This window comes from Macaca mulatta, chromosome 7 (assembly GCF_049350105.2).
Source record: "Macaca mulatta isolate MMU2019108-1 chromosome 7, T2T-MMU8v2.0, whole genome shotgun sequence".
NCBI classification, from domain to species: domain Eukaryota; kingdom Metazoa; phylum Chordata; class Mammalia; order Primates; family Cercopithecidae; genus Macaca; species Macaca mulatta.
In genome coordinates, this window is record NC_133412.1 from 13,970,001 (window position 1) to 13,982,500 (window position 12,500).

The following is a 12,500-nucleotide window of genomic DNA, read 5'->3' on the forward strand; positions in this document are numbered from 1 at the left end:
TTTGGAGCTTAGCTGTGGTAGAATAGGTAAAAAGCTTTGGAATATGCTTTATGCATATAATCTTCCCTCTTTGAAAGTAGAAGATAATACCTACTAAAATATCATTCAGTAGTACATGTTGGATTTTTATTTTTTTATATTTTGTCAGGGATTTTTTTCCCCTTTGATTTTCTTTGAATCTGCAGTTATCAGTGACTGGTGGCCCAGTTACCTTGTGAAGGTTTCATTTGAATGAATTAAGTACTTCCCCTAAAAATTCAATATCATTTCAATAGATGTAGCCTCTAAAGTAACCTGCAGTGATGCTTCATGAGCAAATCACATGATGTCAGAATGGTATGGTTTCGATTTAATCAAGAAAGAGATTAAAGTGGATGTGTGTTATTTTCAACTTCGCCGCAGCACCGCCATTTGTCAAAGTCAACCTTCTGATTGCTTTGGACCTACTGCTATCCAGGTCTTGTCAAAATAGTAGTCAGCATAGTCTGAAGCAGGTAGACTGGCCTATATAGAGCAGTATCAAACACAGTAAAACAGAATTCATTGACTTGTGAATTATGAAGTTAATAGGTTGATCATAAATTTTGTAGCCGTTAATTTATCTTTATAACACTGGCACATCTTCAGTACATTTTTCTTTTTATTTTGTACCATTTTATACAGCAGAGTTAAGTAGTACTGAATATAATTTTGATGTGTACTGTATATCAGAATCCTATAATTCCAATGCTAGGATTAAATGTCTTGCATGAATACACTGGAGAAGGACATGAGCATATTTAGAAACATATCAAGGAAAGGGTATTTCAAGAATGTGGCTTCTTGGAAAGGAGGCAAATGTAAATATTGTATGCTTGAATTACACTATGATTATGTATAATCAAATAACAGTATTTTGAAGCTTTTTCTTTTATAATTGGTTGGGTTAATGGTTGTTTTACTGTGAGTTGTTGCAGAGTCAGGTTTTGGTTTTTGTTTTTTTCCTGAGTAAAATCATGACAGATATTTGATGTTATTTTTAATCATCGTACTAAGCTACTGTGAAGGCACCTTTTTAACTCCATATTGGCCAGTAGGCTGATGCCAGTCAGAAACACTGTATTAAAATATTTCTCTGGACAGAAAATCATAAAAAATCTTTTATGATTATATGACAAACCGTAATTGAGGGTTTATCATTTCAAAAAGTGACAGAAAATGTTAAAATTAGTGCCAGGTTATAGAAGTCTGTTCATCCGCTGATGGTGCTAGGCTATCTTCCTTTCTTTTCTTTGTCTTTTTCATTCTCTCTTTTTCCTTCCTTTGCTTTTCTTTCTTTTTTCTTTCTTAAAGAGCTTTAAGTTACTGTGGCTTATATTCTGACACTTTCTTCCCCTTCAGAGCATCGGCCTGGCTGGCCTTTGGCAATGAAATTCAATGCACATGGCTCCGCAGTCAAATCATCAAATTTCCCTGTGCGTATATTAGAGTTTTGTAATGTGTTTCCATTATGAAACAATGCGGGGATAATTGTCTTTGGTAGCAATTAGCTAACAGGTTTGTTCAGTGCTATTGGCAGAGGCATCCATCACCCCCTTCCCTGACCACACTTTTTGTCTAGTGTGGACTATGGAGATCAATAGAATTCTATATAGGGGAAATCACCTCAGCTTTAATGAGCTGCAAGTCTCAGTCTTGGCTTGTATTTTTAATTTTTTCCTCTTAAAACTAGAAATCGGGCAAAAAAAAAATCCTATTCTTTGGGAGTGGATTGTACTGTGTATTTACTATTACTTTCAGTAGATCAATGCTCAGTTTTAAATTGTTTTTACTTCTGTAAAAAGGTATCGCTAATAGCATGGGACATATAAGCCATGTAATTTTGGTAACATATACTTTGGGAATATCCACTTTAAGGAGTACTGTTGGGTTTCTCACGGGATAATTTTTAGGGTATGATATGTACATTCTGTCTAGTGTCTCAGTAGTTAAAAAGAAACCCGAGTGGCTCTTGTGATGACAAACAATTTTGTTGTACACATTTTGTTACTGCCCCTGATTTAAAAATGTTCTATAGCCTTTTAGACTACTTTTGTGTTGTACTGTTGCTTAGCCTCACGACAAAACTGGTGTACTGATAGGATAGATATTTTGAGTTGAGCTCTACAGGGACTGAGTATAAGTGCCTTGGCCATCATCCTATGATTATTACTACATAAAGCTCATCCTAGAACCCAGATTCCAAGTCTTATCTATTCAACTGAATTATTTTTCTTCTTCCCAAATTAGACAGTATGAGGTAGTTTATCCATGTTGTGCCATTTTCTCCTCCTCATGAAATCTGAATGGAATCTGAAGTTAGGCTGTTCTGGGAGAGAATAGTTAGCATCTCTGGTTTTCTGTAGCCTTGGAATCACCCAGGGAGGTGGGTGGAGCATAGGAGGCCAGCGTACAGGTGAATTGTAAATGGAGTGGTAGCAAACGGTGTGAAGTAGATGGCAGTGCTGGTGCTCACACTCAAGGCTTCCAGCTCCTCGTCAACAACTCTTTTTATTGCATTACACTGAATAAAGTAGCAGTTAGAATAATTGTTGAGGAAATGCTTTTAGACTAGCATTGCAGGTTTTCCTGTCACATCACAGACCTGGGTAAAAGCAGGAGATATAGAGCTCTTGACTCATCATACCATCAATCCAAGTGATTGAACCCTACCCCACTCAGTAGCCTTTCTTCCTAGCAGAGGATATTACCGACAACATTATGATTAATAATGAGTAATCGGGAGACTCTGTTTGGACCTGTTTTTTGTTTTTGTTTTTGTTTTTTTTTAAGTGAGTCATTATATTTTTAACAAATTCTTTAAGTATCGAAGTATCAAAATACACATTTTTCTGTTTTATACCATATTTTCTAATTGCACTGAGAGTGTAATTGGAAAGTGATGACCAGTTACAGACTGAGTTGCTGAAGGAAGCCTAAATTTTAATCCCATATTTTATAATCTACCCCTAGGATCACCTTTCCATCTTAACTTTTACAAGAATGCTAGTGGTTTTACCTGTTTTTTGTTATTGTTCAGTGCTACCTGAGTTTAGCACAGGTCCTGCTCCCTATTAACTTTCAAATGTTAAATGTGTGAGTGATGATGAGTAAATAAGTTTCACACTAATAATGGTGACTTTCTACTAGGAGAAGTATAGAAAAACACTATTAATGAAAACTCTAAGTATAGAAAACTGTTAATGAAAATTTTCTGAGTAGACATGATAATGGAAATATCCTTAAACAAGATAAAATTATCTAAGTAAATGTTCAGTCCTTTTATGAAAATCAATCCTCTATAACTTATAAGGTGAACACTATTATTAATAGGGAGGTTGACTTTATAATAAAACGGTAAATTGACCATGTTTGCTGCTCCTGAGTCTGATTTATAAGGCAGATTAAAATTTCTGAAGAACCACTAAGAAAATACCTCAATCCTCATTATAAACTGATGGTTTTGCTTATGTCCTGGAGATTTTATACAGCTTGCCTTTGCTTTCTTTCATATAGCTGTGTAATCTTTCTGGCTTTGGGATAGACCAAAGTTAATAGACATCATTTGAAACTGAGCCATATAGTAGAATGTAATTTGCCATAAAGTTGAATGTTCTGTAGAGTTCCTCTTTATTTTTTTTAAAGGGATGTGCTTTTCAACATAATGTGTATAATCCCTGCCTCCACACACAACACCAGAATGGGGTTATGATTTCCCTGATGGGATTACTAAGGTTTGTTCTTACTTTTTGAATGAGCTTAATTTTAGTTTTTAAACAAGCTGGTTTATACCTTTTGCCAGTATGCTAGGCCATCAGAAGACAGTACAATCATCTTCAAAACCTGGGTTTAATAGAAGGAAGTGTGAGAAAGCATCCAGTAGGTGTTTAGATCTGGTTAGACTTTGAGTGGTCCCTTTCTAACAATAGAAGGATAATAATTCCTTTGGAATTCTTGTTCTTCGTTCCTCTGCAGATTGTCAAGAGCTATTTGAATCCTAACTATATTCCAGGCACTATGTTAGGTGCTACAGTGGATGGAAAAAAGGGTAAAACTCATCAAAGAACTCATAGTTTCGTGGAATGTGTCATGTGTGTACCTAACACAAATCGAGTATCCCTTATCTGAAATGCCTGGGACCAGAAGTGTTTCAGATTTTAGAATTTTTTTTTTTTTTTTTTTTGGATTTGAAATACTTTCATTATACTTACTCGATGAGCATCCAAAATCCAAAATGTTCCAATGAGCATTTCCTTTGAAATGCCCAAAACGTTTATGGAGCATTTCAGATTTCAAGATTTTCGGCTTTGGGATATCCAACTTATGATTCTGTCTGTGCCTTTAGAGGTAAAAACATCTCTTCTTTGAAAGGAGTCAAAGAAGAGATTGTTCTAGTTTGTAGGATTAGAGGAAGCCTTATGGATTGAGGCTTCAAGAGAAGACAATTTAAGACAGAACTCTATGAACAAAGGAAAGTTTGTATGTACAATCTTAGTGGGAATTAAAGTTGGACAAATTCACTTGGGGTTATATGATAGAAGATACTGAAATCCAGACCTAGGTATTTATATTTAAAGTAACTGGGAATGGGAAGCCACTGTTGGTTCTGAATAGCAGAGTAACATGACGAGAGCTTTTATTTAGTTTTTTATGACAGTGCTTTTCAACAAGACAGATATGGAAGATATCTGATATGGTGTGACTGTGTCCCCACCAAATCTCATCTTGAACTGTAGTTCCCCATAATCCCCCACGTGTTGTGGAAGGGACCCGGTGGGAGATAATTGAATCATGGGGGCGATTACCCCCATGCTGTTCTTCTTGTAATAGTGAGTGAGTTCTCACAAGATCTGATGGTTTTATATGAGCTCTTCCCTCTTTGCTTGGCACTTCTCCTTCCTGCCACCATGTGAAGAAGGATGTGTTTGCTTCCCCTTCCACCATCATCGTGCTGAACTGTGAGATGACCAGGATTTGTATAATTCCTAGCACTTTCCTGTAACTCCACCACCTCTCTTCCACTCAAGAAAGCAAATTGGAATACAACCGAAGGAGAGTAATATTATGGAAATAACTAAATCAACTCTCATTTATTTAAAAGTACTTTTAAACGGATTTGGTACTAGTTATAAATAACTTGCAGCTTACTTTGTAATAGATCATGACATAGAACTATGTGTTGTTGACCGCAGTTAAGAACCAAGATTGAAGATGATCCAGCAACACTGTAAAATTTATTGAAGTAAGGAAATTCTGAGCATAGTGAGAAAGACCAAGTAATAAGCTATTGCATTATCTTTAGCAAACTTTTGGTCTGAACTAGGGTTTACAATGAAAATAATAAAGGAAATAAAGTCTGTAGACATGGCAATTTATTGGATACTGGTAGTGAGGAAGTAAAAGGAACCCAGGATGCATCTGAGATTTAAAAGTCGGGTATCTCATGCTAAGAGGAATAAAAGTTGCTTTGAATGAGAGAAGGAAAAAAATTGAATTCAATTCAGGCTATGAAATTCAGGTTCCAGATCACGGTTTACAGAAGAGTTTTGTTAAGTGTAGAAATGTGGGCTTCTTTCTCAGAGCCCCATATTTAGATTTGTGAATCATGTATAAACGGAATGATTTTTCCAAGCAATTTCAAATAGGAGGAAGCACTCCGCATTCTACATGTGAACCCTCATTTGATTCTTAATTATTCAAGTGTTTATTTAATCCACAAAATTATTAATGATTAAATTTTCATTTGCACGGTACCTACATATTTCAAGAATGAATACCTTATTGAGAAGTGAATACATTGAGCTTCTCTAGCTCATTTTAGAGGCTAATGCTTCCAACTGTTTGCAAGCCTCTCGTTTATTGATTACAATTTTTTTTTTTTTTTGACGGAGTCTCACTCTGTCGCTCAGGCTGGAGTGCTATGGCATGATCTCGGCTCACTGCAAGCTCCACCTCCCAGGTTCACGCCATTCTCCTGCCTCAGCCTCCCGAGTAACTGGGATTACAGGTGCCCACCACCACTCCCGGCTAATTTTTTTGTATTTTTAATAGAGACGGGGTTTCACCGTGTTAGCCAGGATGGTCTCGATCTCTTGACCTCGTGATCCGCCCGCCTCGGCCTCCCAAAGTGCTGGGATTACAGGCGTGAGCCGCCGCACCCAGCCTGATTACACATTTATTTAGTGGGAAATATTGTTTCATTATGCATTGCATAAGGGTGTTTTTTATATTCTTGTAAAATATTAAAACATGAAGAAAGTCTTAGTTAGACTTTTAAAGCTTCTACATGATATTATGTTTTCCATTTCTTGAAAGCTCCATTGTATCATATTTTATCCTTTGAAATTTGTTGGTCTAGACAATTCAGATGAAATTCTAGGAGTAGGAATGAATCTATTTTGGAATCTATGCTTTTGTTGATAAAACGTTGTATCTTTGGTTAGGCATTTTCTTGCATCTGTTTATAGACTTGCTTTTTACAACTGGTGAAATGAGAAAATAACTTATTTTCACTAGTTTGGATAAGACATATAAGAGTACATGCCTTGTGTGATAAATATTAACTATAATGATTATTTTGAAAGATTTTGTCATTCAAGAAGCTCTGTGTTGGAAATTGGATTTCAACTACGCTTTATAGTGTAAAGTGTAGTCAGTAGAATTTAATGAACTCTATTACCCATGGTTATGGGTACAACAGAGGATGGTTACTTGAAATTCCAAAATAATCTACCTTGGCTATTGATGTTCATATTTTACTGAGCTTATAAATCCTGCTTACTATAGAAAACCTTTACTGGTTAATGTTCTCCCCCTTTTATTTTTCTCAACTTGCGAAGAAAATTTAAATATATGAAAAGCAAACTGATCAGTGAACAGGTTGTTAGGATAGAGAAAGAGGATGGTGAAAGGGTAGTTGAGGAAGGTCCAAAGAGATTGCAGGGTTTATCCACAACCTGAAGAGACACACAGAATCAAGAATTGATGACCTATGTTGCTTCATTTGGACAGAAATGGTCTTTCCTGCCACCACTGGAGCTTTTGTCTTAAGAAGACTATGGAAGTCAAAAATGGTTCATAATGTATAGTGCCTATGTATGCTAAATTTTCTGGTACAATCCTGATTTCATGTAATTTTTTTTTCTGTTTAAAGAAAGTTATTTTTAATATTTATAATACAATGGAATTTTCTTAGAACTTCAAAACATACTTCCATTTACATATATTGATACATAAGAAAAACCCTCTTGTTAGTTTATATTTCTTATTTTGGAGTTTGTATGGGATATTGACTATTGACATTTTTGGTTATTCCAGGATATTTATTGCAGAACCATGCAGATTTGTTTTTCTTCTTTAGAAACACAATAACTTAATAGAGGTACCGTTTGTTTATCTTAAGGGAAGTAGTTACTGTGGATGCCAAATTATATTGTATCTTTGCTCTTTTTAATGAAATGACTATCCTTATTTTACTTCTTTTAAAAAATCAGGTAAACTTACTAGGGGACAGAATTTTTTGCCTGAGCCTCTCAGACACAAACTCTTTTTTTCTGACAATTTCATAATTATTGAGTGAAATTGTGGAAATTATGGAATACAGAAATCAAGTGATTCTCCTCTACCCCCACTGATGAAATGTACTAGACTGAGAATTATCATGGCTGGTATTTTCAGGGGATTTTACAGCTAAGTTGATTTGCCACTAAACGTGGTCTCTTTGTAGTTGTTCCCTTCTGCAGTCTACTAACACTTGCCCCTTCCCCTCACTATACATACACATTTGCCAGAGACCGCCAGATTGTCAGAGCAGTGTTCTTGGTTATACTGTGCCTGTTGTATAGATCTCTGTTTAATCGTGTTATTTTCTCCCATTTGATTTTCATCCTTAGACACCAATTTTGACCTCTGTATTTAGATTTCCTTTTAGCCTAATTCATTCTTCCTACAAAGTACTTCTGCACTTTCAGTTTTCCTTTTCTCCTGGGTTAGAATGCCCCAAACTTCCCTATTCCATGAATAGTTCATTTCTTGGTTCCCATATATTTCTGCCACCTCCATGCACCGTCTTAGATGAGCTGTCAGTTTTAATGCTTTCTCATGTCCTTATTTGATGATCAGCTGCTTAAGACAGTTCACATAAGCAATGATAATAAAATTTGATACTTACATGCACATCTTATATACCAGGTACTTTCTAGGTGCTTTACCTACTTGGGCATTTATTCCTCATAACAACTTTATAAGTCAAGTGGTAGTATTATCCCCATTTACAGATGAAGCAACCGAGGTACCCAGAGCTTAAGTGATTTGCTGCAGGTCATGCAGTGAGCAGTGACAGTATGATTCCAGAGCCCGTGCTCCTAACAATTACGCTAAACTACCCCCCTTTGGAAAAATGTATTCTATAGCACAGTTTTGTCTTCTGAAAGTTATGTGGCAAATCATTTTCATGAGTCAGAAAGCTTGCAAGTCAATACTGTAGGTAACAAATGTTCTTGCCTGGACAAACTCATCAAATTCCCCAGTCTACCCAAAAGGTGCTCTTATTTTTTGTCACCCTCCAACACACTTTTAAGTGCTTGTGTAATTCATTTACTTATGTCACATAGCACTATATGTCTTTGTAAAAAGGAGCCTTAACATATAAGTGCTTAACCTTTATTTCTTCATCATGAGCTTTTAAATTGTTATTGTGCTGACATAATTAGGTGTAGCACCTAAAACGCTTTGTGTGTACAGCTATAAAAAGAAAGTAATGTGATCTAGGACAGACAGTAAAGCTGTATCTAGGAAAAAATCCTATGGAAGGTTGAAATTGAATGTGGTAACTGCAATTATCTAAAAGGAAGTCTATTACTTTATGATAAAACTGTCAAAATAATGATTGGGTACTCCTACAAATTGTACAGGGAATCAATAAAACCAATATTACATCACGGTTTGAGAATTTAGGAATTCCACTTTTCTCCTTATTCATGAGAAGATGCTAATATATTTAAGAATGAGATGATAGAAAGTTTTTCTTTTCTGCTTCACTTTATCGCTCTTATTTTAGAGTTATTAATACTATTTTGCTTAAGAAGTTTGATGAACAACATTCTTGGAAAGTAGGAATAGTATTTTTTCATTAGCCAGATAAAAATATGCAGACAATATGAGCTATTTTCTTTGCAAGAACATAAAATACAACACGTCGAGTAGATTGTAGATAATTTCTGCTTCATTCAGGACCTATGTCTTGGCCTCTTGGATTATAGTTGATCTGTGATATCATTGTATACAAGCTAACCTTTGTATTTTAAAGGGGATTTCCTAACTTACTCTTGCTAAAACTGATTATTGTGTGTAGGTAAATGTTTTGTCTTCTTCACTAAGCCACGTAATCTCCAATTTCTTGTTTTTGTTTTTCAGTCTGAGAAGACGTTTTATATAATCAACACAGGACTAATTTTTCTTGGGCTCAATGTTCCTTGTCTTGGTTCATTGCCTAGATTCACATACATAAATATTTGTTGACTTGAGTTGAATATTTTGTATTTGTATTTTGTAGTGTACCTACCATTTCCTTGTGACTCTAGGGTTGAGAGAGTATCAAGGAATTTTGTAGCTAACACGTGAAACATTTCAATAGAACTTTATAGTTTATAAAAAGTTTTGATATGTTTTATTTGACACATAAATAGCTCTGACATAGCTAAGGCAAATGTTATGATTGTATTTTATAAATGATAAACTGAATTTCAGGATAAGTGACCAGCTTAGTCATACAGTTAGGAAGGACAAGAGCTGGAACTTGAACTTGGAAAACCCAAGCCTACATGTGCTGCTTACACTTGTTACATGCCTGAATGCACAGATGAACAAACAAAAGCAAAGTGGGAGAATCTGTGTCTTCTGATTTCAGATTCATCCTGTCTCCATTATTTAATGAATGTAAATCGACTGCATTGTTTAGGTATCGCCCAAGTGTTTAGCGTCTCTTATTGTCATTAAAGTTTTTCTTCTTTTTACGTAAATCTCATCTATTATCATTGGTGCGTATTTCCACACTATGTCGAGTTGGAATCCCAGTTTGATCCTGTACTAGCTGTCATCCTGGGTGAAGTCTTCCAGAGCCCTAGTTTGCTCTTCTTTAAAATCAGATAACATTTACCCTTCAAAGTGAAACAGATATAAAGATGATTTTGTAAATTGCCTAGCATGTTACTTGGCACATAGTAGGCACTCAAAGAATCATGATTTTTATAGTAATAGGCAGTAATATTCCAACAAATACTTACACTTGAGCCATATGAAAGATTAATTTCCCTTCTTATTTAGGTACTCTTGAAATGTGAATTCTCTGATAATTTTAGAGATCCTTTTCAGAAACCTCTTGAAATAATGTTGACGATGCTCCATAGAGGGAGAAATTAATTATGATCTTGTGAAAGCTACATAGAATGGAGGCTGGCCTCAATTTCCTGAATTCATTTTCTAGTTTGTTGTATCTTATAGTAACAAAACAACAGCATATGTTTAGATCTATCTGCATATGCACTATGGAAATTTACTTTTGTCCTGCTGTCATTACCCACACTTGTATCTTATACTTCTGGAATTCTTATAACCAACATTCTGAAAAGTAACAGGGGTTGATGTTTTCAGTGGTAATGAAAGGGTTAAGTTTGTCATAAGGTCATTTCTGGGAGATGCAAGTCTACTGGAAAGCTTTTACTTTTTTAAAATAAAATTTTATTTGGGGATAATTTTAGACTTACAGAAAAGTTGCAAAGATTGTGTACAGAGTTCCGCCTATATCCATCACTCAGTTTTAGTTATCCCTAATGTTATCATCTTATATTACTGCGATACATTTGTCAACACTAAGAAACCCTCACTGGTACCTTACTATTATTGATTACACTCCTGATGTAATTCAAATTTCGCCAGCACCCAATCCAGGATGCCACATTACATTTAGCCGTCTTGTTTCCCAAGTCTCCTCTGGTGTGTGAAAGCAATCTCTTCTTGTTTTTGATGATCATGATGTTTTTGCAGAGGGTATTCTGCGTAATGCATTCAATCTGGGTGTGTCTAAGGTTTTTCTCATAGATTTTGGGAAGAATAAGGTGAAGTTCCCTTATCATTATATCATATCAAGGGGTTCGTGGTATCAGCATGATTTATCACTGGTTATATTAACCTTCATCTGTTGGTTAGGTTAGTGTTTGCTAGATTTCGCCACTGTAAAATGACTACTTTTCCCTTTCCATACTCTCTTCTTTGGAAGCAAGTCACTAAATTTAGCACACACCCAAGCTGAGGTTAGAATGATTAAACTCTGCCTTCTGGAGGGAGGAGTGTGGAGAGATATTATTTGGGTTTCTTCTGTAAGGAAGTTTGGTCTCCCTGTTTATTTATCATTTTTATATTTGAACTTATATATATATATACACATATATATATGTAGATGTATAATTTTGAGTCACCATCCTACTAAACAACTTTTATTTAGATTTAGAAGTTAAATTTGTAGCATACATTTTAATTTTTTCTTTTAATTCCGTACCCCTTCTTCTCCTGTCTACGTTACCCATAAACTGAGCGAATATATAATATATCCTTGCCTGCCATTCATTTCAGTGATAAACTATTTAACAGAAGTCCAGAGTAGAGCTCCTCCTCAGGAACTCTCTTTCGTTAGTTACTCTTGTTAATAAACAGGCCTGATAAGTATCACAAGTAAATTTGCTCAGTCTGACCTACATTTTGACAAATCTGTTATATTTATTAACAGACACCTTTGTACTTTGGGTTGATTTTGTTTTTGCATATCAAGTAGTTTTGATTATTTAGAAGCAACACTTTTGAAGTGAAGCAATCAATATACAGGTGAATTCCTTTTAAAACTGGACCTTTGAGTTCTTTTTTATGCTTCAGTCATCACTCTTCTTTCCATAAATTATCAAAAATGCTGGATGATCAGTGAATACCTTTGTCTACCAGGTATGGATGGGAAGAATTTCCTATAGCCTGTTTACTTATTTTTTGAATTATTTCTTGTTTTAATCTTGGTTTTCTGCCTGTCCATTGTAACAGTTCCTGTTGAGTTTTCAGACTATGGATGAACGTTGGTAAAGAATGAGATAAAATCATAGCTTCTTTAGGAATATTCCTTTAAATGATACTTTGTAAATTTAGTTGCTTCAGTTTAGACTTTTAGCATTTTTATTTACACGAGGAAAAAAGAACCACTAAATAAAAGAGAAAAAAGTATATTGTGTTTGATAATCTGCCAGTTGAGAACACTGAGGTTGTAATTTGAGAGAAAACTTAGTGTTACCACTTTAATAGTATCCAGCAGCATTTCCTCTGTGTTTTTGTTTGTCTCTAGTTGTACCTGAAACAAGAAAATATGAAAAGTCTCTGAATTATTTGTAGTATGTGAAAACGGGGACATTAATGTGTGGCTTTATTCTGAGGTATTTAGCAACAGA

General features: G+C 35.1%; 1 protein-coding gene across 12 annotated transcripts in view; it reads left to right on the forward strand.

The window, feature by feature from the left end:
- Positions 1 to 12,500, forward strand: part of CDIN1 (CDAN1 interacting nuclease 1) — a 246,658-nt gene that overhangs the window by 79,177 nt on the left and 154,981 nt on the right. The gene's annotated exons all lie outside the window — the stretch shown is intronic.